At 38.8% G+C, this 27,033-nt stretch overlaps 1 long non-coding RNA gene across 1 annotated transcript in view; it reads right to left on the reverse strand.

Moving 5' to 3' along the window:
- Positions 1-27,033, reverse strand: part of LOC110468224 (uncharacterized) — a 128,410-nt gene that overhangs the window by 52,305 nt on the left and 49,072 nt on the right. Inside the window, exon 5 of the long non-coding RNA XR_014953262.1 lies at positions 1-25,615. This exon is cut by the window's left edge and continues 20,842 nt beyond it. This is a non-coding gene — a long non-coding RNA (uncharacterized LOC110468224). The remainder of the gene's footprint in view (positions 25,616-27,033) is intronic.

Here is a 27,033-nt window from a genome sequence, read left to right on the forward strand (position 1 = left end):
CCAATTCAACTTTTGACATTAATATTTTCTGTAAGTGTTATGAGAATATTAGGAACAAAATAAAATTATGCAAATGTGTCTCTGTGTCTTTCTATCAGTACCTGTGTTACTAATTTCCATTATACAGTAGAAACAATACAGTTTCTTTTTTTTTTAATATTACTTCTCATACAGTCCCTGCAAGTCATTTTGCTCTTCACCAAACATCTGCACCACTCCAGTGTATTCTAAAAATCTAGAGTACCAAGCATTGAGCCACTCTAATTTTGCACACAAATACAGCATGAAGTACAGATATAATCTCAGCTCCATTTTTTCAGGTGTTTTGTCTTGCTCTGTGCTGGTGACAATGAAGTTTCTGAGTTCACACCAAATAAAATGCTTGTCAGTAAAAGTGGGGCTTTTCTTAGTGGCTGCAGCACAATGGGTACAAATTCTCAGCACAGTAGCACTCAGGTTTAATTGCCTCTATAGACACTCTGCACAAAGAAGAAGTAACCTTCTCCACCTAACATAAGCCAGCTTGTATGAGCTGTGCTGTTAGTGCAACTGGAGTTGTCTCACAGAGACAGCATGGCATGACTACAGCACTTTACACTCAATCTTCACACCAACTTTTCATATAGGCAATCTCTAAGAGACACCTGGTACAGTCTAGGAATAAGAGAAATAACATGACAGCAGATTATCCACAATCTAGACAAGAACAGGTCCATAGAGGACTTGAGAGATCTACTGTACAACTTCTCTAATCTACTTAGGGCAAGCTAAATAGCTATTAGCGAATCTCTAGACAAAAGCTGACAAAAAAATTATTTTTAAATGTGGGATAGAGACTTTTTTATAGCCCACACACATAATTTTAAAAAATATATGGAACAAGGAAGAAGACAAAAATGAACAGTATGTGTTCTTTGTCTTCCTTTCCTTTAACATAAGACGAATGTTATTAACTTCCTTATTATCTTCACTGTCTGAATCTAAGTTCAGAAACAGCACTTCTGAGATAAGGTCAAGGTCATGTTCCACCTCATTGTTATGGAAGCAGCACACAGGGTCAGGACTCATGTCTTGTTGAGATTTTGCTTTCTCATTGCAAGATCCCTATTACCATGGCTTCTGATAGCTTAATGCTTCATAAAGAAACTACTGGAATGACTGCACACTGAAATCAATAATATTTTTCTCACCACTGATAGAGATGTTGAAGTAGATTTCATAGAACTAATTGATTGGAGGGAATGTGGAGCAGTAAAGATTAGAGAGAAAGCAAAAATTTTATAAAGTGTCACAATCTTGGCATGTACAAGAAAGATCATTAACTATTCTACACAGTTGAGATTAATCAAAAACCGAGGTCAGAAATGCAACAAAAGGTAGAACAATAAGTGCCCAACCATTCCAGCCCTCTGCACGGATGTTGAAGGCACAGTAACAAATCCTTTTGCTGTTATTTTGTTTTTACTGTTAATGAGTGTCTATTTACTGTTATTATCCAAAATTAATTGAAACTTTTATTAGATACAAATTTAAAGTTTAAGACTTAGAAGCCCAAGAGAAATGAAAAACCACTATCAGGAAATCTTTCTCAGGTGATCTTTTAATGATGCATTAAATTTCTGCATACTGCTGAAAACTGACAATTAGTCAATTTTAGATATGAACAGATAAAAATGGGGTTGTCATGATGCCAAGCCGCACTGACACTGAGAAACAAATACCAGCATGACAAACTTTATAGTTCTGTTATTCTTTTTATTATTCCACTCAGTCTTTCTGGTCTATTGCACCTAGGCAGGTAGGTGCAGCTTTACATGATCACATGTAAAATGAGAAGGAATTCTTATAAATCAAAACCATAATAATTTACAAATGTTTGGCTGAAAGGCAGACATGTTTTTCTTCTTCTAAGCAAGACCACTTAAATGAGCTCCCGATATTTCTACACTCTTAATATAAACTACTCTGCTCCCAATTCTTAGTTTTAATGAATTTCTACAGTAGGACAAAACAAGCAACCATGGGAAAGAAAAGACACAATCTGAAGTGATGAACTAGAGCTCCTAAAGCAGAAATTTGCTGCAGTTTTCACAGACATGCTCATGCAGCCCTAAGCAAGGCTGTGAGTGAATACATGAGCTCTTTTTGTTTAGATACATCAGCAAGGTTAAGCAGCTCTTGGCAAGTTTATACCCCAAGGTTTCTATATTGCTTCCAGTAGCCCAGTAACTCATGATCCCACAGACATGTCCTTATGATATCCTCAGTGATCTCACTAGAAAATTGCCTAATTCTGTGTGTTAAATAATATTCAGACTGCTGTGCCTCAGACCTGCACTTGTTTAATTCTGGAAGTCAGAAACCGAAATGTGTACTAGTCCCTTATTGTAAATGGGCAAGGTGTCCTTTGATAAATAAGAACCTTTTTCTTCTGATGAGAGTACCTAATTCAGGTACCAGATGGTTCTCATCACCACACAGCAAGAAAAAAATCTAAATATTGGGGGAGAAAAGGCAGCAGTCAGTCAGGATATAGCACTGATCCAAAAAGATTGCCAGCCATTGTACTAAACAATGTTCCAGTTGGTACAGAGAGGCAAAATTTAAATAAAATCCAGATTTCACTTAGCCTCAAGGCAACATCTTCAGAAAAGATCTCATCTTAAAAAGAAAATGTTGAAAACACAACCAGTTCAAATCTGTCACAAAAATCATGTGGAAGAAAGAAGTTATAAGTAAGAATAACCAATAGGACTGGAATAATTCAGACTCTGAGCCTGCACTCTGTTCCCTGTTCTTAAGCCTTCAAGTGAGGACATCCCTTGGAAAGAAATGGCACTCCCAATATGTGTCTTCCCATGTGACTATAAGATTGGAAAGAAATATTATCAAATGCACATGATCTGAAATTTGATACTGGGGAAAGTAAATGGTCTTTTTTGAGGGGAGAAAGAACCTGTTTATTTCCTTGTAACTCACAGTTTACAGAATGATCCGTGACTAAGGAACCTAATGTAATTAGGGAACTGAATAACCTAGTAGCAAATGCATCTTAAATGGAGTTGAATGCTGAATAATGGAAGGAACAGGATGAACTCCTTGCATGCTCTGATGCCTTGTGCCCATAATAATTTAGAAAAAGAATTAAACATCTTTCTGAATAGCACAAAGTCCAATGGCAGTATGAAAATCACAAATAACCTCTTAGCCTTAATTTAGAAACAGATAACAAGTAATCTGGAAAACATCAAAGTGCCATTATATGAAATCAACAGCACAATCACATTTACTTTCTGGTCATCCAATATCTCCAAAACAAAATCAAAAATAGTACAGAACAGGGAAGGGTAATAAAAACAATTAAATACACAGAAATATCTTCATTTTGGAACAGATTGAAAATGAAGAAAAAGAAGTACAGTTTTTGTTTGAAAAGCAAAAGTTCTCAAAACCTGGGAATATAACATAGCTATGAAATAAGTAATGTATAGAGAAATGCTGCAACTGGATCCTAGCTAATAAGGAAATATCCTAAAACAGAAGAGATTTTTAAAACTGATAGAACATGTGAAAATCAGTTCCACGAGATACTATTGAAATAAAGATTTCAGTAGTATCAAAAAGAAGCTACCTGAAAAAAATATATTTCAGCAACACCAATCTGTTTGCTTTCAGATATCAGTGTGCGCTGAGATATAACTGCAAATCTTCCAATGAAAGATTAGAATCTAATCTTTCTCTAAAAGATGCAGTACTGGATACTGCTAGTCTTAGGAAATATAGCTCTAAATAGATCTTGAGGCTGGTCAAGATCCCAGTGTTACTTGGGAAAATTTATAGTGTAATATGTCCACTAATAAATTGGAATAATTTGGAAATAATAATTTGGAAATTACCCATTTACTTCAGGAAAAAAAAAAAAACTAAATGCAAAAGATAACATTCCAGTGAATTATTTGTCAAAAAAGGAAGTTAACCAAAACAAAGTCCCCTAAAGAAAACATGGGGAGCATGATCCATATCAATGAAGTCTTGTTGCTTAGCACAAATAACTTTTGTCAATATATTCAAGACCTACAAATGATGAAAACTTCTGAAAAATAAGATTTATAAAAACTCCTCAAAAGGCAGTGCTTTAGCTAATTGCTAAAATGGTTAATAGTTTCTCATGTCTCCCCCACCAAGATTAGCAGTTGAACTCACCTGTAATTGAGCTACTACTTCATGTAGTGAAGCACACTCTCAAGGTATTCAACTTTTTATGAAAGATCAGAACAAGGTTTAATGATTCCAGTTTTTCTACCCCCTTCGGCTTAATGTAGGAAGTTTCACACAGTATAATTGAAATAAATTAGATATTAAACCCTAAAAGTCAAGGTACGTATAATTAAAAAGTAATCACTGCTCACTTCAGCTACCTGCTAGGACATCATCTTATAAGTCTCAAAAGACACACTATTTTAAGTGAGTCATTTCTGTCTGCCCTTTATTTACAAATTACCAGCAGTACTGAAGTTTGTCTACTTTGATTATTCCACAGGCACCATCTAATAGAGAGGTTTGAGCTTCCCAAGCTCATTTGACAGAGGTTCACAGATCAGACTCAAACCAAGGACTCAGAGATAGAATGCAGTAAAGCCATCTACTGGAAAATCAATATCTCAGATGTAATGAGTTGTAAGACAAGTAAATTAGAGTACAGATTACTCTATCAATTGGAACACATAACTTTTCCCTGTAATTAAGTATTTCATATGTGATACACTGCATTTGGCACTGCTTGCTTCATCTAATTACTGTGCATTTTATTTTAAATGAACAAGAAACTTCCTAAAATACCTTGGCTTCCAACTCCAAAGGTACATGAGCCAAAAGAGGCTCTAGAGTAACAACAAGCATTTCCTGTCCTAGCAGGAGTTGGCATTGGAAATAAATGTGCTGTGTAATTAATATGCCCATCCTTTCTCACTTCAGCCCTGCTACTGATATGAAAACAGTTACTTTTAGAATAGCTCTAATCACCACTTACCGAAATCACGGAAACAGTGTGAATACGGAAGGCAAAAAGAAAAATTACAGCTCAAATCCATAACTTAAGGAAGTATTTATATTCAAAAGTACAGCTAAGAAGTATACACAATTCCTTCATGTTATTCTTAAAACACTCATTGATTGAGACCTTGCAAATCCTATTCCAGTTTGCAGTTGACTAAGGCACCTAAAATCTGTTACACCTGTATTGGCATGGGACTATGCTGTGAGCTCAGGACATGCACAGGCAATTATATCAACTTTGGAAGAGGAAGATATTGGGGTGGGATGGGATTCTGGACAAACAGAGACTACTCAAGTGTTTCTGAACATTTGAGAAACTTATACCATAGCTAGAGCTTCCATACTGTAGAAGATGAAGATTTTTGAAGTTGTCCATGAAACAACAGAAACATGAAGGACCAGCAATAATCTGAGACTGAGAGTTTTTATGCTGTGCAAACCTCTGGTCTCAGAATGGAGACACCAGAGAGGATATGGCATCTGCACCCCAAGAGGTGGTCTGAAGACTTGTGGATATGAGTAGTGCCTGACCTCTTAGATTTAAGAGCCTGAAAGTTTTCAGCTATCTCTAATCAGATTTCTCTAAACAAAGAAAACTGATACATAGCATGCTGCCATTTGAACAGATTTGTGACTTACATCTGTTTTTTAAGAATGGGCTAGGAGACTGCAGATGCATGGGTGTGGAGGGTTATATATCAGAAGGACCAACTGGAAATACCCTATCACCATGTATGCACTGATACACATTTTTTTACAAAAAAATTTTCATATTATTCTGTGATTTTTAGATACTGTATATAGAAAGGTTTTGCTCACTCTAAGAATAAAAAAAGAGCTGAATATCTGCAGTTCTAAAGAACATCTTTGTGGACAGAGATGAAAAATTCACTTTTTTGTGTTGTTCATTTATTCTTTATCTCCTTCCTTCTGACTGCTGCATCTGATCCACTACCCAGAGAAATCAAAGTGGGATTTTTCTGATCAGTGCTCCGCTGTTGGTGTCAGATGTAATCAAAGACTGGGAGTTTATTGCATTACAAAGTGTTGGGATTTAGTAACAGATCAGATCAAACCAGTTAAGGGAAAGTGCGACAGATCAACATTTAAAGTGCATTGCCTTCTCCTTGAGTAAAACCTGGCCACTTGTCAAGGCAGAAAACTTTTCATATTTTGATACCCACTTTGTCCTTTCAAACAAAGTCACATTAAAAAAAATAACCACAGGTGCATGAGAAAACAGTTTGTGGACTGTCTATTAAGAGAGAATTATTACAATTTTATTTAACATGCACAGTAGAAAAGATTTTTTTTTTTGCAAAGGAACCAAGAAATATTCTAGACCAAAGCCCTCCTGTACCACCAGTATTAGAGAAGAGAATCTGTGTACTTTTGAGCTATACTTACCTTCGTTCTAAGTTCTACATTCCTTGGTGATGTAAAGAGGTCACAGTGTTAACTAAAATAGGGTTATTTCCCATCTTCAAAAATCTTTACCCAAACATTTTCTAGACACCTAATTGGCAGCTAGTGTGCCTCCTTCAGGCCTAACTACACCATGCAATGAGGTAACACACAAGAGTTTCTAAGATGAATATCTGAAAGCAAAAGACAGAGCTGTGTGTGGTAACTAGCTCAGGACAAGATGTCTGATGAGCTCAGGCACCGCACTGGAACAATGTGCCCATCTTGCTTCTGAGACCAATTGGCTCAAACATAGCATGACACAGTTTCTAAAAAAAATTTTCATAATGCATGTGTCAAAACTTCTTACAATCAAAAAAAAAAAAAATATATTTCCAGGAACAGAGACATAAGTCAATAAAGCAAGGACAGCTTTAGGATGATTTTGTGAATCACGATTTAACAGATCTAAAAAAGCAGCAGCATAATTTTGCATTATAATTCAGCTGACAGGAATCACGACTTCTGCACATGACAAATCTCACCAAAATCAGAAAGATCATAAGGATTTTAGGCACTGATATCCCACATGAACCAGTTGCTGAGACTACACATTGTCACACTAAAAATCAATAGATGTGCTTTCACAGCCCCCTTTCTACTCTGGTCTTACCGGTTGCTGAATTTGAGCTACATACTGCAGTCTTGTAGTAGGATACTCAAACAGGAGCAAATACACAGAGAAAGAAAATAATTTACAGGCTCATGCTTTTAAATAGTGGTTATGGTTTTCTGCAATCCTGACCTTTAGTCAGTAAGCAGTGTTGCACACCAGTTTTCAACAATAAGCATTTTATAGTTACATACGCACTGTGCTAAAGAGCTGATAGTGTAGTTTTCAACTTCATACTGAATATACACATCTTCTTAAAGTGAGAAAACTAGTTTTTTATTACTGACCTGAGAAAACAAACAAATACAATACAAAATGAAAACAGCACTGCATTTTTCTTTTAACCATAGCATAGCTAAAGTCAGATTTGCCACAGACTGGCCAGATCAAATGCAGAAGTTCCCAGTACTTTGTCTCCATTGGGATTAGACCTACAAAAAGTGGAAAAAGCCACACTCCTTAGAGTGAAACTGCAGGAGACAAAGGTTCTGCCACACTCATGAAAAAGCCAGGGAGCTGGGCACACAGAGTGATCTCTCCACCTGAGCAGCCACCAGCTCAAAGTCAAGATACATAACAGAGAAGAACTTCAAAACTTTCCCAGTCATCCAGCACTCAGCAGGGCTTAAGGTACAGCTCACCTGCTAACCTTGAATATCAGAAAATCAGATTACATGAGGAGGATCATAACACCTTCAAGTACTCTGATCCTAGAACAATAAGAATTCAGGTGATTCAACCTGCCCACCCCTTATGCTACTTCCATCCAGTCTGCTGCTAAAATTAGATGCCTTTGTCACTCTGCATGTAAGCTTCCACAGTAAAACATTGCATAGCCTGGAATGTTTTAATTTTGCACATCAAACTTCATAAAAATCTATTCACTTTATTCCTAGCAGCCATGCAGATATTTTCCTGAGTATTAATCATAGGATCTAATCTTAGTGTCAGGTTCAACCAAGACCTGAAACCCTGAAGAAGGCACAGGTAAAGTCATTTATGCTTTAATGCAAAAGAACTGGGGAGAGTATTCAGGAAAAGTAATCCTAATTCACTTTTTAATAAGATTGTTAAACTGTATTAAGTTGGCAAGTGGATGCTTTTACTCAGAATGAAAGTGGCCTTAACTTGGTTAGTTTAATTGTCTTTGGAAGAAGTTCAGGAATTAATCTGTTTTAACTAATCCACCTATTAAATCCATTAATTACTTCCAATTCTTGAATTTTCCTGTGCAGACAAAACCACTTTCACCTTAATTGTGGGAATGTGAGCTTGAAGATCTAGATGGAACAGCTTAAGGAGCACATTCCAAATACAGATTAGCATGTCCATGGCTAGACCTCATTAAATAATTCTGTGATCTTAATACAAGTCTATTGCAGAACAAAGGTGATTAATCACCTTCAGTGGTCTACAGAACAGGTGATGTGTACACTAAACACAAGAGACTGATTTTGGGCAGGCTCACCAGATATTCTGCTGCTCAAGAGGCTTTTAGCTGGCAGTGGTTGGAGGTTTTATGGGTCAGATTGTTTTATCAGCTGAACTTATGCATTGAAAATATTGAAAATGGACCTCAAAAGGAAGAAAATATAGAACATTTCTCTCTGATTTTATATTCACATTGGCCCCCTATCAGGTTTTTAAGAGTTTCTCCTAGAGCAGTTGATATGTAAACAGGATAATTACTGTGAGGCAGAAACTTCCAGGGGGCCTTGGGGCAGCAATACATCACCTGGTGCAGGTATGAGCCTTGCTTAGTATTTTCTAAGCTTTTCCATCTATCATCTGAAGGAAGGTCAAATAGATTGATTGTTTTGCCATTCTTCAGAGGAAAGAAATTACCATTAGATTAGGGGAAATCTGAACAAGTGACACAAATGCAAATGGAAATTCACTCAAGGGAAGACATACTGAATTCAAGCCTGCTGCAGTTACTCATTTGCGTTTTGTGACACTTGTCAGCCAGGTATCATAAGCTTGCTGCAGGGAACATGTAGACAACAGCCTTACTCTAGCCAACCCAGCCCAAATATTACCTGGAGCTTTCACCTGAAAATGCTTCAAGGAAAACTCATGTCTCCACACTTCTCATTGTCCCAGCCACCTCAGGGAAGGGCTTCTACTCTCCCTGCCTTACATCTTCACTGACCCCAGAAGGCAGGACTGGGTGCAGCTGGGGCCAAGCCACTTTGTTTTCCAGGGGACCTGTTTAACCTGGATATGGAACAGAATTGTGGAGCAGGATATATCAAATCCATGCCAGTGCTCCTTCTGGCCACTAGAAAGAGGAACTGGGAGGTACAGATTCCAGCACTAAACTCAGAAAACATAAGGATATGGGAAAGACACCAAACCAGATCTATTCTTAACAGGAAAAGTGTCTCAAACCCATTCATGGCATGTTGGTCTCAGCCTGTATACCATGCCTAACTGCCTACCATGTCACATAGCCAATGAGCTGATGCCCAAAACACAACTAATGACACATTTCACTACTCAGAGGCATGTGGCACCTGTTCAGCCAGAGACTGAACAGTGTCTGTCCTATCTGAACATTGCCACATACTCGCCAGCCAGTTAAAAGCATCACAATCCACTAGTTGTGACAGATTGAGTGGGAGAAATCCTCTAATCCCACTATGAGCTCCTACATCATCATGAGGCCAGAGAGATGCCTTGTTCCTGGTTTGCTGAATGTGCACAGCATTTTCTTTCACTGCAGAGTCTGCCTAGGTGCTCTCTGAAGGTGTAGAACTGATGCAACTGGTCTGTATTTTGTCTAACACCTTTTGGCTCAATCCAGTCGCCACAGAACTAAAGCTCTCATGAAATTATTAAATCAATTAAAGTAAACTCACTTATTCATCTGGGAAGTAAACTCTAGAAGATTGTTACAGGCCTGGAAAAGAAATAATTTTGTGTGGTTATCCTTCTCCAAGATTGTTAAACTTCTACAACAGCAAAACCCTAAATTTAGCACTGAAAAGACTTCCTGTTTTAAAGAATATTTATGACAGTAAATTACTATCTTATACACACACAAGCAAATGCTATTGCTGGAGTTTCTTTATTGACTTAGAAAAACACACATTTTCTGCTAGCCTGACATTAAAGCAACAAAATAAGAACCTCACCTACCCTGTAAACAAAATATATTGACCATAAAAGCCAGACTCTGTGATTAATAGAGAAATAAAATCTTATGTCTTAATCATATTATTACCTGACCGTCAGTTACAGCAGTGGGTTACAGTAAAGTTAATTTTCTTCACACTAGGTAGTGTGGGTTTAGGGTTTGGATTTGTCCTGAAAACCATGTTGATAACAGAGGAGTGTTTTTGCTACTGCTCAGATGTGCTCACACAGGCCTTTTCTGCTTCACACACCAGCCCTGCACTGAGTGGGCTGGGGCTGCACAAGGAACTGGGAGGGGACACAGCTGGGACATCTGGTGATACAGCCAGCAGACCAAAGGGATATTCCATGCTGTATGCCATGATGTTCAGCATACAAAAATGTCTGGGGGAAGAAGGAGGAAGAGGAAAAGATTCAAAGCACTGTTGTTTGTCTTCCCAGGTAACCATCAGATGTGATGGAGCCCTGCTTTCCTGGGAACGGCTGAACACCTGCCTGCCCACAGGAAGCAGTGAATTAATTTCTTGCTTTATTTTGCTTGTGTGTGCTGGTTTTCTTTCCATATTAAACTGTATTTATCTCAACCTATGAGTTTTCACACTCTTCCAATTCTCTCTCCCACCCCACTAGAGGGAGAATTATTAAGTGGCTGTGTGGTAGCAGGAACCATTGAGGATAAGCCATACAAGTCCAGCAGTGACAGGACCCAGGCTGGCTTTGTTGCCCAGTAACTCCATGAAACACTTCCCTTCTCCTGTCCTGAATGACCACCATGAGCAGCAGACAACAGGAAAACAATGCTCACAGCCTACAGCGAGATATTGCCGTACTTACATGCAAGTAAGTGATCGGTAACAGAGTATCTCCATATCCAGCTTGTGTCTTGACAATCTCCAGCCCATCTCCTTTAGCTTTTGGATGGAAAAAGGGCAAGAAGGAATCCACAATTAACACAATTTGCTAAGTGTGGTGTTCTACGTGTATTTATCTTCTCCACAAGAGAGAAAAAGAGTGAAGGTATTTTCCACAAGAAAGAACAAAGGTGAGGGAAGAGCATCTCAAAAGTGCTCTTATGGATGGATAATTCACCATGCATGTTCTTGCCCACAATTTGTCTATATTTTCAAATACATTGTCTGTAAATATATAAAAGATATTTCCAAAGAACATAATGCAATATGAGTTTTCATACTAAGACCACAATAAGCAAAAGAGAGATATACAGGAATTTTCTACAAGAAGTAACTCGGATGATATGACTTTTCACAGATTTTAACAGAATATAAACTCAAGACAGAAAGCAAAGATTTTTTTGTTTGTTGCTTTTTTCTGTGTCAGGCCTGAAGGCCCACAGGACCTGTGATTGTGGAGGCACTGGGCTCAACAATGAAAAAAATATCTTCACTCATACTGTTCTTGCACTCTTTCACAGGAAGGGTAAAACACAAGTTACTCACTACTGCCACAAAATCTACTCCTGCAGAGCTGTGAAACCAAAATGCAGCTGCCAATGTATACAAACAAGAATCAAATCTCAGTACAAGCCCTGGATGACACTGAAGCTCCTTTGTCTGAACAAGTCTTCCCTAGTCATCTTCTGCCTTCTTAGCAGTAGCTCCTATATTCATACTTTGATCATCCTTAGCACTTTTCCCTGTAACCTAAGGACTACAGATCAGCTCTCCAGAGTGCCTAATTCCATCAGCAACCAGTCTCCTGCCTGCCTATGGCCTAAACTCATTGGAACTTCTGAGCCTTTTCTTCCATTGCCCTTCTAGATCTCAGATTTGCAACGCTATCAACATATCTTCTAACCAGATATTTTCCAGACTTCCTCCCTTCCATCACAAATCACACTGATCTCATACCTTCTCATGGCCCATTTTTCCTACCAGGAATCCTTTTTCAGTGTCTCTAGCAATGGTATTTCCTTTATCCTCATCTTTTCCATGTTCCATTAAAGATATTACCTGCTTCTTGTCTCTCCCTTCTCTCCTGCATTTTTTGGTACTCCAAATTTCTTCCTTTTCATTTCACAAATGGTTCAATATGCCCTTTTCTCCCCTCTCACAGAGACCGTGTATGCTTCTGTTCTCCACTCATCCTACACTCTGATCTTTCTTTCTTACATTTGATTTTGAAGCTTCATTCCACAAAAACGAAACAAAAGACAGAAAAGAGAGCAAGCACTAGTAAAGCCCTGATCAGAGCTCCATATGTCCTCCAGCAAAGTTTAGCCCTAGTGGCCTTTAAGGAGGGCAAACAGACCCTATTCAGGTAACACACCTGGAAGAGGAGATGACTACACTCAGCTGTCTTGGCTCTCACATCACTGTCAGACAGATCCTGCAAAGCCAGGCATTACTCTCAGTGTAGGTTATAAACACTGCATTAGCAGAAAAACCTTAACACAGGACAAAACTACTTATTTAATATTAGTAAAGCATCCTGGAAAATAAATTCCCAGCAGACTAATGCTCTTGCAGGTGTGTGGCCTGCAGCATGAGCCCTTCAGGTGTCCAGCTGAGGCAGTCAATAACCGCTTTGAAAGACGCTCCTGCCCATGGTGAATTATTGCTTAATTAGATGGAGCCAGGATGTTCCATCACATGAGCAATGCTTTGTGAATAAAATAAAGTATATCCTGCTTTCTAAGCATTCATCTCACTGCAGCACAAAACCTGGGAAGTGACAGTTTGCTACCAGGAGGAAATCTACCCAAAAGAGATATCTCTTATGTTTCAAAAAAGAGTGCAGCTATAAACAGTTCAAACAACTCAATAGTCTGCAGTGCTGTCAGTCATAAATGCTTATGTGGTGCAGGAGCAGAGAAAAGCTCCAGTCAATACCAGGGCCCTACTGGGATGAGCTGTATTGATGTGGGAAAAGAGCCTGGCCAGAGTTTCCCCACAAAAGCAGCTCCATGGGCCCCCTCCTCCTATGCCCACTCTAATGCCCCAGTAAGGAAGCCTTTATACTAATCCACTTCCAAACTAGCTCGAAGCAATTTCAGAAAGATCCTCTGTTTGGATTAAGAATGACCACATGAGGAGCTGGTGCAAAAATAGCTGGCATGCTTCAAAGTCACATTCTGGATTGTTTTGAAACAGCTTTCACGTACAAATGTATACTTTAAAATAAAATCTCTGCCTTGAAGGATTTGTTATCCAAAAAACCAATCTTGCAAACACTTATACACCTTCTCAGCTTGTGATACATAATTAAATCCTTCACATGTGTTTTAAGAAGCTTGCATAAAGTTTCATGATCTGAAATGCTATGAGCAGTTTTTAATTTCTGAGTTAATTGGAGGTGATCTCCCTCATGTCAAACTCCTAACAACAGGTCAATAAATTCACTAGGAGGTCTTTTCAAGCAACATTTAAATTTCCAGTTCATAAGAGAAGGCTTAAATCAGCATATACTTGAGTGAATATTGCACTTCTCAAGAGGATAAAATCACTTATACTTCCCACATTTCAAATGCTTTGCTAGATCAAATATTTTAAAGACACATGTTAACACTTTAGTTATTTGGTTAGTCCAGTAATTACTGAGAGCTTTCTATACAAAATTGGCACAACATTAATTCCCTGGTTAATTTAACATTTAAAAAGGTAATGCAAAGGGTGAACAGAAGGATGAAGGAAGATTGTAACTAATACTACTGCTGAAAGGTTGAGTAACTTGTGAAACAGAGGAAAAGTCCTACAAATAATACCTAGAGAAACATTTTGTGATATAGACACAGACAGATAGATAGATATGGCTAGAAGAAAACAGTGATAGTAGTCCAAATAAATCCAAATATCAATCAAATAAATGGAATAATATGATAGCTTGGGTTGGAAGGGAGCTTAAAGGTTATCTGCTTCCAACTCCCCTACTCCTTTCACTGGATCAGATTGCTCAGAGCTCCATCCAGCTTGCCCTTGAACACTTCCAGGGATGGGACATCCACAACTTACTCAGGTAATTTGTTCCAGTGCCCCACCACCCTCACTGCAGAGAACTTCTTCCTAATAGCCAATCTAACCCTACTCTCTTTCAGTTTGAAGCCATTCTCCTTGTCACTACATGCTCCCATAATAATCTCACTACATCTCTCCTGCAGGCTCCCTTCAGGCAGGCTGCAATTATGTCACCCCAAAGCTGCCTCTCTTCCAGGCTGAACAAATTTTCTTGCAGGACAGGTGCTACATCCTTCTTAGCATCTTGGTGTTCCTCCTCTTGAACAGTCCAACAGATCCATGTTCTTCCTGTGCTGAGGACCCCGGGGAACGGAGGGGAGGGAAGGGAAGGGAAGGGAAGGGAAGGGAAGGGAAGGGAAGGGAAGGGAAGGGAAGGGAAGGGAAGGGAAGGGAAGGGAAGGGAAGGGAAGGGAAGGGAAGGGAAGGGAAGGGAAGGGAAGGGAAGGGAAGGGAAGGGAAGGGAATTCCCTTCCTTGCCCTTCTGACCACATGGCTTTGGATGCAGGCCAGGATAGGATTAGCTTTTTGGGCAGCAAGCCCACAATGCTGGCTCATGTCCAGCCTCTCATCCACCAGCACATCCATGTCCTTCTCACTAGGAGTATAGAATAGAGATGCTGATAGTGAAAAATTATTTTAGCCTCATTCAATATAGGGTTGAGGTCATCAAGTGTCACAAATAGGTGGCACCATCCACACAAGGAAGTAACTCAACCAAGAGCACAGATGTTGCACTTATTCCACTGAACAGCTGTATTTGTGGGTCTCTGCCAAAGGTGCTGAGCAGACAAAGCTTCTGTTCACCAAAAGAAATCCCTGAGCAAATGCAATCAGAGGCTCTCTAGTAATGAGTGGGAGATGGATGCATGACACTGAAGGTACAAACACTGAAGTGTGGGTATGTGTACTGGACTATTTATATTTCTGTGGTAACTGTCACTATTGATGTGACATGTGAAATCTCCTTTGAAAACTGGTAATATACTGGAGACCATGAACTCATAGAATGTATGTGTAATTCATCTCTTCTATAACACTAAATATGTGACATTGATAGCTCCCACAGCATACTAAAGTATAAATTCCTCAGCCCACCCTGGAGAAAAGAAGCTAGTCAACCAGCTGGCCCCCGTGTCTGTCTCCAGATCAAGCCACCAAGACCCCACATTTTTATTCCAAACTTCAGTTCTCAATTATATAGACCATGGGTGATTGAAGACACTCAAGCCTTTGAAAAAGATGAGAGGACATAAAGTTCCTACAGAGAAGAGGATAAGAGTCCTATTTGCTACACAGCACAAACTTTAAAGCTGAGGCAGTAAAAGTAAATGAGGAGCAACACTGGAGGGAGACTGTCCAGAACACAGACACATTTAGGCACTAGTTGAGAAAGGATAAGTGTAGCTACCAATTTAGACTAACTCAACTGTCTGTGTGTATCTGTTTGCGTGTGTGTTGTTAACATTTCCTTGCATATTGGCAGAAAATTGTAGAGGCTTAAATTTTGCTTGGCCTTGTTTGGCTGGTTAAGTTTGTCTGAAGCTGTCTACAAGGTGGCTTGGGGAAAACCCTCTGAAATGAGCAGATAGAAAAAATTTTAGTGACAATGACAATTGTGGACCTGATAGCATTTTTAGGAGACCCAGTGCTGAAGGTACTTCTTGCTGCACTGTTAATGGGGAATCAAATTAGGATCATCCCTGATTTGCAGTTGCTACCATTACTGCCAAGCCTTGGAAAATGTGCTCCCTGTGGCAAACACAAATCAGCATTTCTCTTGCAAAGAGCAGATGGATGAGGAGTATCCTGGGACTCTAGGCAAAGCCTGAGGCATCACATCTGGGAAATTTCCAGTTATTTTTCTTTTCCCTGCTTCCATAATTTAAGGACAGTTTAAAAGAAGCCAGGCAAATACTAACATAACCTAAATAACCTTTCTGAAAACCATATGGCTACACTGTTTTACTGGTAACATTGTAAACCAACCTTTTTTTGTTAATAGAAGCAACTGTTGATACTTCTTGTTTCCCTTTAGTGGTGATAAATGCCCTTTGTTTCTCAGTATACTAACTCATACTGAACCCTCCAGAGTATTGCAGATAAATCAGCTGGGATTGCAAGAAGAAAGAGGGGCAAGAGCTGCTGCTCTAGAGGCCACTGGATTTAGTATGGTAGTCTCTGTCCTGGCTTACATTGCCTGATCTTCCAACATTCATATATACAGTGGGAGACACCCTGGACAAATCAGTTATGAAAATAATTGAGGTTTTTATCTCACAGTCTAGAGCTGCCCATCTTGGATAGAGAACCCCCACTCTCCAAGTGAGCCTTACCTTAGAACAAGCTTTTGTTGTTAATCTTGTGTCGTCCCTCATTAGCTATCATCTAGGTTTCTTTGGGTTACAACAGCTCTGCCAGCCATGTGCTTTTCCTGGGAATTTTGTGCCAGCAGCCCCACAGAAACAGTCTACATGAAAAATTCATTTGCTTCAAATCTCTACAGCATCTATTTTATCAAAGCAAGTGCTTGTATGCTCAAGCAGCATAAGCCACAGATGGGAGGTTTTAGGCAATCAGCTGCAAGATTAGGAAGAACATATCCTGCTTATGCATTTCTGAATGTAAAAAAAAAAAAAAAAAAAAAAAAAAAATCCAGCAGCATAGGAACAGTAAGAAGCAGGTCACCAGTGTCTATCAACTATTCTATCAACTTCTGTAACAGAACATGGATATTTATCTGAGATGAAAACACATTGCTATATAGTCTGCTTTGATTAATACATCACATAAATCCTCTTTTACAGGAATTTTCAAGAGGTATTGAAAGCATTATTAGAAATATCAAGGCTAGAACTGTCAGGAACTACAGTGTGGGGGAGCCTCAATTGAACAAGAAAGAGTGCAACAAGTTGAAAACCCACTGAATCAGAAGGTTTTTATTAATTTAACTTTGTTATAGGATCTCAAAACTTGAATTTGTTCCTAATCCCCCTCTTGCTGATCAGAAAACATCTTACCTTTAGAACTTTATTTTTATTTAATTTTACTTCCCCAAGCACCTTCGCCAACTGGATGTCTCAGGTCAGATGGATTTTCAAAAATGACTGGGCTCTTGATAAAGCTTCTTATAGTCTTAATATTGCCTCAATAATAATACATCCCTTATAGATCCAGAAATAAACATGATTTTTCACAGAGGTGATAGCATACAAAGAAGATCCAAATCAATTTGTAGTCCTGTGGATAATGAAAGGGTACCCACAGTCTGAAGAAGAAGCAACACTATTTTGGCATTCCTAAGAAACTTTCAAAGACTGTAGAAACACCAGGAAGAGCCATTAGACCCTTGGAAAGAAAAGAAATTATATGTGTTGTTGCTACGAATAGACTAAAATTAAAATTATTAAAATTACAAATAAGTTTTTATAAATGCTCCCAGTTTTTATTTCAAATTTCTTCCAGTTTCTAAATGTAGTTTTTGTGATGCTAATCCATATTTTAGCAGCTACACAGTGCTTTCATTTACTAACTTCCTGTCTTAAAAAATATTTACTTCATGTGCAAAATAAAACAAACATAAAGCTGGAAAGGTCTCCATTTTTTTGTTTATATATGAAAATCTAACTCTTTTGTGTGGTTGTTTTATTACAATACCCCATGGAAGCCATACACTGGTTGCTGAATGCTCCTATTCTCCCCCACACACTGTGCTCCCTAGCTGCATTTTCTCTTCCATCATTAAAGATCTTCTCTCACAAGGGATGAGACTGTCACAGTCCCATTATGAGGAAAGGAAAATATGAGCCAACAGGGAAATTTTTTTTTATCCAAAATATAGCTGATTTGAATTAAATGTTCCATATTCAAGTGTTTTGATAAAACTTTTCTTTTTTTCCAAGACAACATAAGCAAACTAAAGTCTCCATAGAAATATACTCTAAAATTTTGTCAGTAATGTATCTGGCAATGTATCAACAGTGTACAGTATCTATAAACAAGGTGAATTTTTGTCTGCCACTATCTAAAGGGGGGGTGCCAATGGAGCCAGGCTCTTCTTGGTGGTGCCCGGCAATAGGACAAGAGGCAGCAGCAAAAGTGATGCACAGAAAATTCCCCCTGAGCACAGGGAAGAGCTTACTGGCTGCATGCCTGTGCACTGAAACAGGTAGACATGAAAGGTTGTGGAGTTTCCCCCACTGGAGATTTTCCAGAACCACCTGACACAATCCTGTGCCATGCGCTCTGGGACAGCCCTGCTTGAACGGGGAGTTTGGGCCAGATAACCCCACTTTGATCCTTTCCAACCTGACGTATTCTGTGATTCTGTGAATGGCAAACAATGAAACACCACAGTGTTTGCCCATATGAATGTCATAGGTAAGCTGGAAATCCCAAAATTCAATCATAATAAACCCAGATATTTCTGTAATATTAATAATACTGCTGAAATTCCTACTGTTATAACCTAAATCATAGTAGGTCATATTTAATTTATTCAGGCAGAATTTGTTCTTCCCATAGGAACATCTGTGAGAGGGACTGATGGCAGGAGACAAGTATCCCATTCCTTATTCTGTTTTCTTCTACTAAACCAAATATATTTACCTAAGGTAGGTAAATATCAGCATAGTAAAAGCAGAGAGCTGCTGCAGCCAGGGAATGTTAAATTCTTTGCCTTCCCCAGAAAGAGAGCAAACAGGATCTGTGAGAAACAGCAAATGAATGACTCAGATTCTCCAGCATAAATCAAACATGCCCCCTAAGTGTGTCCCACAAGTCTTTTGGGCACTAAAACCTTTCTTCACCACAGCATTCCAACTGAGAAAATATGTGATAGTGCAAAGAGGGTGAAGAATGGTAAATTTTGAAGGAATAATGTCATAATAACCCTACTAAGATTCCTTTCCTCTGTTGGTGCTACAACCATATGTTCTTAAAAAGATGCATTTTTTATTCTCTTGTGTTTTTTTACATATGTATTTCTTGCTTCTCTCTTCCCACTCAGTTTGGCAGGTAGTTTCTTTTCCTTATTATGTTTCTTTTTCATCTGTTGGTTTTCAGGAACAAGAACTGTGTTTGTGTTTTGAATTTATAGCACAGTAAGAACATATTGAATTTAAAGCCATAATCTAACATAAAGACATTAAATCACCACAAAAAAATAAAAGGCTCATATAAATTGTCCTAGACTGCATAACTGTAAATGCAAGAAATATGAGTCAAGATTAAGTTGTAGTGGCATTTTGGCTGTCTCAGTATAGACTAAAGAGAGATGGAACACCTGCTCTGATCTACACAAATTGAATTTCAGCTCCTCTGAAGATTTTGAGCTCTCATCTGCATTAGCAAAGGACGTCATAGTTAATGCAAATTGGACATTTATTCACACAGCAGAGTAGAAATGTGCACTATGCCTGCACACCATTAGTGCAAGCAACTGTGCTACCAACAAGAAAACATAAAAGACACTCTAATTACAAGAAACTACAGCTAAATAACTTCCACATCAATGTTATACTTCTCATGCTTAGCATGCAGTCAATGATATTACTTTAACACATATTTTCAGAAACTATCAATAATCCAGTAAGGGCAAAATATTAATTTTTCAGGTACAAAACAGTAATGAGATGACAGTCATATCTCTCACACTGAGACAGAGGGAAAAGCAGAGATTATTTGACTGTATTTCTGAAAGCAGTTCTGAGAGCCCTTGCACTCCAGCAGACCTGAGCTGGCATCTTTTCACCATCACAGATCTCTCACTATTCCCTGGCTATAGCAAATCATTGTCCAGCATCTGTAAATGTACATGTATGTGGTTGTGAACAGGTAGATAAGCCAATGTGAAACATACTAAAATTCCTGCTAAGCAATTCATCCTTTTGCTTCAGTTATTCATCCAAAAATAACAAATACATACAGACTTCAAACACATAATGCAGGTTAAAATTGGCAGGGAGGCTACGATATGTGAGTGAAACAGTGAACAAAATCTTGTCCAGAACAAAAACTCAAGATAACTTCAGAAGTCTCTTTCACATCATCTTGAGATGAGACACATATCTTTACTCTCAATTTATTTCTCTGTGGTGGGTCCATTCTGAAGCACAAGGGAAATAGCAGCCCCACCGAGAGAAAAGGAAAAAGAAAGGAAAAGTAAGTGTCATATTCAAGGAACAGAGGTACTTTAACAATGACCAGAGCATCTGTGAATGAATGTTGAAGGCACATTTTTGATCCAAATTATTTAATCTTATTTAAGAAAGATTGATACAGCTATCAAAGTGATCATATATAATAACTGCCATTTTCATGGAAATAGTGTTCATGAAGTCATTTGACTCTGCCAGTCCTTCTTTACTCACAGTTAAAATTAGGAAGAATATGGTTTAACAATGAAGAGAGGCTTCCCCCCACCACCACCAGACTATTCTTCTTGAGCACCCTGACAGGTCTACACACACTTTTGTCTTTACACTTCAGCAATAGCACAGCTGTTCCCCAAATGTGTTCAACAACTGTTCTCTAATGCCATCAGTTTCATAAATAGATCCTAAAATAGCTGGAATATTATGTCCTTTACCATTCTATCTTCCCGCCGGGCTGCCAGATTGTTCTATTTTCCTTTTTTTGATGGATTAAGTAAAATCACAGCAATTTGTTGATTTGAAAACTAAGCAACCCCTTTAAACCATCTCTGTGCTCATCCACTGCTATACCTGATTCTACCTGAATTAATTTTAGAGACTGCACTACAAAAAGCTTTATTCATGAGGGATTTGCATATGCAAACAGTGTTGATGAATCCAATAAAATAGACTGATTTCATATCTCGAGACAACTTTGCAGATTTACTTTTGGTTCAGCTGCTGAGACTGTCCCTCTTCACTTTTCTTCTTGCCTGTCTTTTTAGGGGCATAGATTGATTCTGCAAACATTTTATTTGTAAGTGATGTCCTTTCACAAGTGCCCCTCTCAGTGGACTGTGGAGGAATGCCAGCAATTGCTCTAGCTTTGCACTCTTCCAAGTATTGTCAGCAGCAATGGGGCTCTACTCAAGCTCCAGTGTGATGTTTCTTGAAGCCAGTGAAAAAATAGGCCCTATTCCATTGCCAGAAACCGGGACAAAATGGTTTAACATGAGATTTAACACTTGAAGAGCATTCTTCTCTGTGATTACAACTCCCTTTTGCTCCATTGAGAGGTATATGGGACAACAGGCCAGCTGTTAAGATTTGTCTAGGACAGTTCTCCAGTCAGGGGGTACAACTACAGTCTCTCACACAGAAAGATGAAGAAAACACAGGTTTATTACCCCAGAAGCTCAAAATGAAACAAATATTGCACTGGGTACAGAAGGGATCAGCAAGGTCAGAACACTCTGCCTCTTCCCCTCATTCACCAATAGATGGTGGCAGAGGCCCCCTCCGAAGCTGCCACTGGACTTACACAGTTATTTTTTTCACAGTTCTTTTTATAACATAGAAAATGAGAAAGGCAGATGCAAACATCTCCTTTGCAACAATAATCTAAAAAAAAAGTTTTTTGTCTAACATACCTGTAATAATTACTCTGTTAATGTCAGCTTTCTTCATATATCTTCATATATGAACATATTTGTTTCTTCTTTTGTAAAGAAAACAGTAGTTTCGCTTTAATTTCACGCAACAGAGCATAGAGAGGAACATCAAAACAAGGTCTTCTAAAATAGGTAAAGAAATGGTGCTTGCTCCTAGGAACTCAGCACATATCTGACTGAAAGGGAGGAGGGGCTAGAGAAGAAAGAAATTTTTTTCTAATGCAGCATTTTGAAGATCAGGCTGCTCTTTTTCAAACTTCCAACAGTCAAGGCAACTTCACATCACTTCAAGAGGCTCCACAGAGCTGCCTGCCACTCTTGGCCACCCATGTCAGGCTCAACAGAGCTCTGATGGCTCAGGGGAGCCAAGTATCAGAGCCTTGCAAAGCAGTATTTGGTCATAAAAGTAGCAAACACTATTTTATTTTGATTGCAAGGCATTTTAAGTACCATGCGTGTGCTTCAGGAGGTTGTGCAAGAAATCACCACCTGACCCAGGAAGAGAGCAGGACAGGTAGAGCACTAAGGGTGGCTGCAAAGCCACTAGCACATGTGATACAGAAATCAGGAGCTCTGGATGCTTGCAAAGCACCTGTCATGATACCACCTGAAGTAAAGCAGATGTGCTGGCCCAGTTATATATCACACAATAATATCCTGCCTATCCTAACATGACATTCATGATGATATTCACTTCATCTCATGATCCTGTGTGAGGTTGCCAGCAAATGACTGTCACATTCTACATCAGCTCTTGAGAGATGGCCAAGGTTTTTTAATCTTTGAGAACAAAGACCTTTGAGTTCCTTAGGTTCAAATCAGTTAAAAAAAAAAAAAAAAAAGTTATTTTAGTCTATTTGTTGTCAGGTTCACCTCTGAACACCCTGTGCTAGTTTCTTTCATCGCATACCTTTGTAGAGCACTTCACAAAGATTTTTCTGTATTTATATAATTCACACAGATGCTTTTTAGTTCTTTGCTTATTTGCAGTAACTCATCTCCAAGTTGGGGATCTCTGATCAGCTTATTTGTTTAAGTACCAGTCTGTAAGTATAAATAATCCCTTGTGCATCAAGTTTTCTGTCATGAAAATAACAGCAAAAAAGATATTAACATATTAATTTTCTCCTTGCAAGCACAGTGGAACTTTCCCCAATATTTTGCCAACCCAATAATATTTTGATTTTTTGTAGGGGGGCTCTAAACTAGTTTTTCTAATTTATAAACCTTTCCTTCCTGAGTTTGAAATGCAGGTATACAGAGAAACTAAAATTACATTCCTAGTGACCTGTGTGGCTCTACTTCTTACAAAGGGACAGAAAAAGCAGCTCTGAAACAGGTATCTTTTGTGTTGGATTAGGTAAGCTCCAGGCATCCCTTACAACCTAAATTATTCTACAAATCTATGACTCTATAATTCATTCACTTATTAGTTTACACCTCTGGATTATTTATGAGAGAAGGATTATATTCCTAAGAAAGAGGTACATTCAAAACAGAAAAAGTGGATGAGTAGTTCAATTTCTGTTCTTATCAGTCCTGAGCTGACATAAACATAAAAACCTATAGAATACTCAGGCTCCCAAAAGGCAGTTCAGTGCTACAGGGACTAATACTTTGCTAGGAGATGATCACAGATAACACACAAATCTCCTAACACTCAGAGCCTAGGCAGTTCCTTTTTTACCTCGGTAAGCTCTTTCTGTCTTACTGACTTTTCAGTGGGAGTTTTCATTATCTACACAAGGTAAGGTGGCATCTCTACTGACTTAAAAAGTGGATGCTTAGCTTAGTAGGATACATTGCAGTGACTTCATTCATGCCCTCCAGAGCCAGTTTATGCTCTTTGATATCAGCATGCCTTTATCCTAGCTAAGAGGAGGCCAAGAATTTGAACTAGGATTTCTATTGCTATTACTATTGTCACTAGTGCTAGTAGCAGTAGTAGCACAGCAGGTTGAGTGGAATCCAGTTGAGTGGAATCCACCATCTTATTTATTCTTCATTGGCTATTACAGACTTTTGGACAGATTTCTGATGATAAAATGTATTGCTGAGGGTTTCAATACATATCAAAGTAGTCAATAGTAGCAAAGAAAACTAACAATGGCCCTACCACTAATGAAAAAAATCAAGTAAGTGTTCAAATAGTTGAGGAAAAAAAAAAAAAAAACAGGTCAGGGGACAGTGCAATGGACTGAACACTGGTCACACTTTTTGCCACTGTACTTAAAAGAGACTCCTTGGGAAGTGTGGATTAGGACAGTTTTGGGGACATAAAACAAGAGCCTGAGGGCAAGTGAAAACATGCCTTCAGAAGTCTGATGGTTTCCAAAGCCACCAGCTGTGCTCCAGTAAGATGATATGCAACAAAGACATACTTTACACATGGTTTTCCCACCCAGCAGTGTTTTCTGGATCCAGACTACTTCTTCAATCTAAAAAACTTCAACATCTGCCAGCTGGTTTGAGAGTAGTGGTGGAAGCAAGCACCATGGCTTAAGTTCATATAGGTAGGAAAAAAGAATGCTCGTTTATTTTTTGAAGTCAGGGCACAAAATGGAGGGCACATTCAGCCTGAAGAGAAATACTGGTAACTTCAGTATACTGAGTATGATTATTTGTAAAAGCTCAGCATTCGAACCAATGCCTATTTAAGTCAATGGGCGTTTTTCATTGACTTGGGATGATAGATAAAATGGGCCATTAATGCACTTTTTAAAAGCTCTACTGAACAACTACATCACTGGGTGTTTCAGGACTTTTTTATAATGCCTTGCCTTCTCTCTTAAATAATGCATTTATCTCTAGTCTTGTCCTTTACTGCAGCTTGTATTGTCACACTTTCACCTGCATCACAGGAGGAGAAGAATCCTCAGCCTCTTTTCCTTTTAGTTATAACAGAGAATCTGCTCCATTAGTGGTCTCATACCACTGCAGCTCTGAATGGTAAGAAATTTTAACAAAGTATACAAAGGTAGTTTAGAGAACATCCTCATACTGTATAATTTATGAGCTTTAAAATATTCCACTTTTTTTTCTTTAAAATTCTGATTAAACTTTTTTGTTACAGAATTTCAGTTACTCTCACTTTGAAGCACAGCAGGGTGAAACAAGTGGGCAATAACTATGGATTCATCAAATGAAAGGTATTTAGAACTTTTCTACTTATGATGGACACTTCTCAGAGGAGGAAAAAGAGAAAAAGAAACAACTTTAAGAGAGTCATCTGCATTATGCCAAATTGCCATTCCATTCAGCCTTCTAAAAAGGTCTTGTTATCTGATAGTATTATGATTTAATGGCTACAATTAGGTAAAAGTAGATACCATGGAGAAAACACTGAGCACACAGCAGTAATAAAATATAGCAGCAATAAAATACAGCTGCGGGTTGTCATTTGCTGCCCACATACTGCAAATTTGAGTGTAACTCCATATGGGTTGAGCACCCCAGATTCAATTCACAGAGAAACAGAGCCAAAAAAAGCCACTGTCTGTAACTGTCTGGACAAGGAATGCCTCCCACCTGCAGTGGCACTGACTCGTTTGCTTTTCAATTTTTAAATTTTCTGTTTACTTGAGATGTAAAACCATTGTCTCTAGGAGGGAGCAGAGCATGAACAGACAGGTCAATGAGAAATGCAGTTTACCCACCTGTCACTGCTGGGCTAGACTAACAAATACAGATTGCTGAAACCTGTTGATTTACTTGACACTGCACCACTGGAATAGAAATGCTCCAAACTAAGCAGTCCTTCTGCAGCATCATTCCCCATAACAGCTGGAATTCCTGCAAAGAAAATGTTATTGTTTCTTATTAGTACACAGAAGAGGTAGGTCAGCATTTCCAGAAGCATCTTGGTTAGCTAAAGACTTGTGTGCTGGTGAATACCATTTTTACTTGAAACACAATATGCAGCATTTAAAAGGAAAACCTTGGAACTGAAGAATAATTTCATTTTCAGAAACATTGACAATGTTACTGAAAACAAGATGTTGGAAATGAGAAATTTTCAGATAACACTGCCTTTCAGCTCCCCTGTGTTTCATGAGGCAACAGTGAGTCACAGCACAAAGACCTTAGTGACAAGCAGTGCTTGCTGACACAGCGGTATCACACTTCAAAAATGTGTGGCACCACATAATTAGAAAATTAATAGCTGCTGGTACTGCTGTGGTGTCTCTATTCAGTGCTAACTGTATTTCTGCCCCTGTTTCCCATCCATGTAAGCCCGGGGTAGTAGTGATAGGTCAGAAAACACCTGGAGGAACTGGGGCTGCTCTGCCTCCCAGTTACCTGGATGCTCTCCTTTCCTCACCAAGATGAACATCAGTGCTGCCACCCTTGTGAGCCTGGGCAGACCTACAGGTCTGGGGAAGAGAGGAGAAGAGAGGAGGAAGGGATCTGACACTTTTGAACCCTGTACTGCAGGCTTCTGGCAGCCTGTGAATCTTTCTCTTGATAAGTCCTAGCTCACCAGTTTCTCTCCCCAAGCCTACTAATTCCTAGATTGAAATCAACTGCATTCCAACAATTTGTGGCAGCATATTCCTTCTATTATCAGTATTATAATAGATTCACTAGGCATGTACTGCCCCTCTCTAAGCCACTCACTTCCTATACGAGTAAGAAATGAATTAAAATGGAGAATGCAGGACCCCACTTCAGGAAAGGTGACAGCAGTTGGGACACATGCAATGCAAAACACCTTTTTGTTGTTAGAGAAAGAGAACACTAATTCATCTTAAATTAAATCATGAGGCTTTCTATTTGCCTGAATCACAGCTTTTTGCTGATCCCTCTCCAGTCACCATGTCAGAGTTTCTGATTTTCCATCTGGGAATTTAACAAACAGCATAATTTGCTTCATAAATCTTTGTTAAGATTTTTTGAATGCTCGCTGTTTCCCCACACACCGGCACATAAATGCACTCCCATTTCCACAGGAGAGCACTGCATCTCACAGCAGGAGAATGAAGGGGGAGAAAACCAGATGTAGCACAGTCCTGAGAAAATGAATGTTACCAAAGCTGATATATATTCAGCTTTCCTATGGATTTTGTGGTTATTCAGAATGAAGCCAACTCTACCTACCTTGTCAAAGAGCAAAAATAATATTTTTACAGGAAATTAAGTATTTGAATTTTTCTGAAACCTCCCACTTTCAAAAATCCTTTGCTTGAAGTAGGAAGATCGGTGAGCGTGGG

This window comes from Lonchura striata, chromosome 2 (assembly GCF_050655825.1).
Source record: "Lonchura striata isolate lonStrDom1 chromosome 2, ASM5065582v1, whole genome shotgun sequence".
Taxonomy (NCBI): domain Eukaryota; kingdom Metazoa; phylum Chordata; class Aves; order Passeriformes; family Estrildidae; genus Lonchura; species Lonchura striata.